Source organism: Coffea arabica, chromosome 2c, assembly GCF_036785885.1.
Source record: "Coffea arabica cultivar ET-39 chromosome 2c, Coffea Arabica ET-39 HiFi, whole genome shotgun sequence".
Taxonomy (NCBI): Eukaryota; Viridiplantae; Streptophyta; class Magnoliopsida; order Gentianales; family Rubiaceae; genus Coffea; species Coffea arabica.
Genome location: NC_092312.1, coordinates 36,344,580 through 36,349,415, shown reverse-complemented (window position 1 = coordinate 36,349,415; position 4,836 = coordinate 36,344,580). Strand labels below are relative to the sequence as shown.

General features: G+C 31.4%; 1 pseudogene; it reads left to right on the top strand.

The window, feature by feature from the left end:
• Positions 1-2,580: 2,580 nt before the first annotated feature.
• LOC140035644 (uncharacterized) lies at positions 2,581-3,924 on the top strand (annotated as a pseudogene).
• Positions 3,925-4,836: the final 912 nt, after the last annotated feature.

The following is a 4,836-nucleotide window of genomic DNA, read 5'->3' as shown; positions in this document are numbered from 1 at the left end:
AGAACTGGCCGGATTTCCGGCCGGATTCTCACTGTTCACCAGAATGTTTTCTTTCTTTATCTTTCGGGGCTTCACACCTACGGAACCTCGCTGGGCTTTTAACTCATTCCATTAGTTTTGTTTTCCTTACAGGGGATGTGAGCGAGAGCATGAGATCTGCGCAGACTAGCCTGGACTAGTTCTTTTGAATTTTGTTTTTTTCGATTTTCTCGCACTAGTGCTTGGATAGGGTTGAATGTATTAAGAACTAAGAACTTTCAGTGTATTTGGAATTATACTACGTTTGAGATAGAAATGAATGTAAGTATATGTTCTAGTTTTGAATTTGTTATTTCACTTTTCCTTGAGGTTATATCTTATTTTGGTTTGAAGAGATCAAACGAATCCTGGCGAGAGCTGGGTAGGCGGTCCGCCGAACCCTTTGGTTCGCCTTAGGAGGAAATGTGGCTGTCACAAAAACTAAGGACAACAAAATGGGATTTTTTTTCTTTTTTTTGAGGGTAAGTGGGAGGTATTGAACCCAGGGTCTACAACTTACAATCTTTCCCCCCTTACCCCCAACAAGGTAATTGATTAATCATTGTTTATAGAAATACTACGCCTAAACATGGAATAGTATAGGATTAGTTGTTGTTAACAAAAATAAAATAATTTAAATCTAACCAAATAAATTAGGGGAATATGTACATATTGGAGAAATATGGGACATCTACTTAGCAGAATGTGGGAATAACCAAATCAATAACCTACCATACAGGGAATTGAGCATCATTTTATTACACAAATATATGTGATACGGTAGGGCTTTTTACTACACCACAAATTTTAAAACCTTATTACACTATTTCCCTAAGTGCACGGTTTGTTTATTAAGTATAGGAATAATAGGTGTCGATCCCACAAGGACTTAGAAATTGGCAATTACTTGATTTTAATAACTTACTTTATTATCTAGACAATCAAAGTTTTAAGGAGATAAAAATGAAGAAAGTTAATTAGGTGGTAAAATCAGTAATGAAAGATGTTGGTTTAGACGGTACAAACAGCCATAAAATTTTGAAGTTAGTTAGGCAGTACAACCGGCCACATAGCTAAAGCAATAAATATAAAACCGGAAATTAAGTGGTAAAACCAACCATCCAGGCGGTAGGTTTCCAGAAATTAAATGAAAGTAAATACAAGTTAGATTAGAATTGGTTAAAGATTAAGTGAGAGAATCATAGAGATTAGAATCCCCTGTTGTGTCAAGATTAGAAGTTATTTATGAAAAAGGCAGAAGGCTTTTTAATACAGAAATTGGTAAAGATAGAGAATTCAATATGGTAATATGTGGTAGAAAATATGCCAAGACGAGGTTACCTATGAGTTTACAGAAAAGAAAGAAAAGGAATTTTATGGGCTCATAATTTGGTAAGGCATTCAACCTACATTGATTATACACTTACCATGTTGAGGCTATCAAATAGCAGTATTTCCTAAAGCTGACTATTTTTAAAAAAATCTAACATACCACCTTAAATTAAAAACATGCCAAACTTACAAATAACTGTAATTTAAAAGATAATAAATGATCGTAACTAAAAGGGAAATGCCAATATTCTAAATTATTTATTTTGGCAAAACAAAAAATAAAGGCAATGTCATATATTAGGAAAAGTAAAACAAACAATCAAATCAACATGGAAACAAGAATATTCCAAATCTTCTATTCAGTAAATTTGATTCAAGTATGTAAATATACTTTTCTTCCTTCAAAAAGCCTCTCGACTCATGGAATGTGTTATTATAATTAAAATTTCAATAGAATTTGAAATTTCCTACATAGTTTTTGACCATGAACAATAGTAGCTAGTAACACTACTATACGCTAATTAAAGAAATTTGTTTGCTTCTTTTTTTTTGGTACTCAGTGAGATTGGGGCACTTTATTAGGTTTGCTCTTTTCTAAGTTTTATATTTTTAATGTTGGACTTTACTTAATATGTTTCTTTTCGAATGTTTAACAGTTTTAATGTTGGAATTTTTACTCTGACATTAAATATGTAGTATATAAAGTATAGTTTAGACATTTCATTTCCACTTAGAATAAATTCCATAATGATAGTGTGCAAGCATTTGGATAAATTTTATACAACAATTTTACATCATCAAAAAGTGTATTTTAAAAAATTAATAAGATAATTTAAATCAATAGAGCTGTATTTAGATAGCTGCCATCGGGACTGTTTTGGCAAATTTTTAGACCAAATATTTGATTAAAAAACTATCCTTTGATAGATGGTTATGCAAAATATAATATATCATTGTAATACAAATTAGATAACATATTTTATACCCTATATTTGATTAAAAAACCATCCTTTGATGGTTGTTTATGAAAAACACAAAAAATGGTAAGAACTGCAATTCTAGTTTTATTTAACCAGATACAATTGACAAGTGAGGAAGGGATTCGTGAACAATGAAAGGAGTGTAATTATATACTTACCATATTGAAGCAATCCAATAGCAATATTTCGTAAAGTTGACCAATTAAAAGAAGTTATACTACCTGAAAGAGAAAACATACCAAACTTATAAATGACTATGATTCAAAAAAGGTATAAATGAACATATATAACTGAAAGGGAAATAAAAATATTCTGAACTATTTATTTTGTCAACGCTAGAAATAGAGACATAGATTAGGAAAAATTAAAAGAAACATTCAAATTAACATAAAAACAATAATATTCTAAACCTTCATTTCGGTGAATTTGATATTAGTGTGTAAACATAAATTTTCTCCATAAAAAAACTTCTTGGCACATTGAATGTATTTATATCATAATTCAAATTTCAATAGAATTTGAAATTTCATATATACATTTTAACGGTGACGAATAGTAGCCAGTAACACTATTATAAGATAATTAAAGAAATTTGTTGGCTTCGTCATTTTTTTTTTGGTATTTAGTGATCTTAGGGCACTTCAGTAGTTTTTTTGGGCTAAGTTTCATATTTTTAATGTTGGACTTCATTCGATAGGTTTCTTTTCAAATATTTTATACTTTCAATGTTGCATTTTCTATTCGCACATTAAATTTGGAGTGTATAAATTATAGTTTAGACATTTTATTTGCACTTGAAATAAATTCTATTGTGATATTGTACAAACATCGAGATAATTTTTCATACAACATATGTACATGAAAAAAAATGCCTTTTAAAAAATTAGTAATTAGTACATAAATTTAAATCAATAGTGTAATAGCAACACTGGGAGCGTTGTCCTTCATATTCGGGGTGGTTGCTGAAAACAAGAAGCCAGCATCTGGTACTGCAGTGACGATGAAAGATATTGTCATTTGCAATTATCCAAAAGATCCGACTGTAGCCCTTGGCATTTGTTCAATTGTGTTTCTAGTCGCTGCTGGTGTGGCTGGATACCTGTCCTTGTTTTATCCTTACCAAGGCAAGTCTGTTCCCCAGGCTGCTTTGTTCCGGAACACTGGCTTCTCTGTCTTTTTCGATATTGCTTTGGGCTTGACTGGATTAGCTCTAGCAATGCTCTTGTGGCCAACTATCACAGAACAACTGCACCTGAGCCATAAGGTTCATCACAATCTGTAAACAGATTGTCCCACTGCCAAGACTGGTCTTCTTGGTGGAGGAGCCTTTCTGTCTCTTGATTCAGCTCTTTTCTGGTTGGTCTCCCTGATGCTAGCGGACAATGCTCGGGAGGACTACTTTGATGAGACGGATGTTAAGGGTGAGCGCGTCACTAGTCAAGGCGATGATTATGAGCCAGATAACCTGGTCAAGGGCAGTGTTTAGCATTGATTCTGTCATCAAAGACTCTGTCTTCAGTATTCTTCTGTTTCTTCTATTTGTTAATGTGGATATGTGCAAACATTATGCAAGGTTGGAGAAAAATAAATTTTATTCTATATATAAAAAAAAAAAGATAGTTGCCTTTAGAATTGTTTTAAAAAAATTTTTAGACCAAATATTTGATTAAATAACTATCCTTCGACAGATGGATGTAAAAAATACACTATATCATTGTAATACCAAAAAAATATTTTAGACCACCTATTTGATTAAAAAACACTTTGATGGCTGATTTTGAGAAGCAGCAAAAATGGTAGAATTTCATGAAATTTATACCGAAATCTTATTTTCTTGAGAACCGTAATTCTAGCTTTTTGTTTGACCAAAAACACTTGACAACTAAGGAAACGAATTGTGAACAATGAAAAGACTGCAAAAATAGGTTTGTAGTTGTAGGGTTGGGGAAGGAAGATCTAGGATAAGGTAGAGTTTTCAAAACAAATGACTCGCATGGGTTTGAACGTGATATGATTGGGCTAACTCATATTAAGTTATTAATGGTCCAAAATCAAGGAGTTTTATATAACTATGGTCTTTAATGGGAGTGAACCACTCAATTATCAATTTATGACCCATAGGAAAAAAAATTTGCTTAAATTTTCTATCACATTTTGTTTAGCATCAATACAATGTATCATTGTAATACAAACAATAAAAAGATACCAAATTAGTAAATGAAATTTTACCTGAATAAAAAGAAAAATAAAAATGAATTGCATAGAGGAACTAAAAATGGTGATCGTATCGAGTTTAACTGTTGTTACTTTTACAAGAATCTATAAATCATATAGGTATTAAGGTAGGCAACCAATTAGTACTCGAAGAATTCGTTAGACCTATACAAAAAGGAAGAAGGATAGCAAAAAATCAAAATAAAAGAATGAAAATTAGAAAAAGGAAGGGAATGCTAAACATGTTGCAGAATAAGAATATAGTTATTGGATTGGTAATTATTTAAATTTA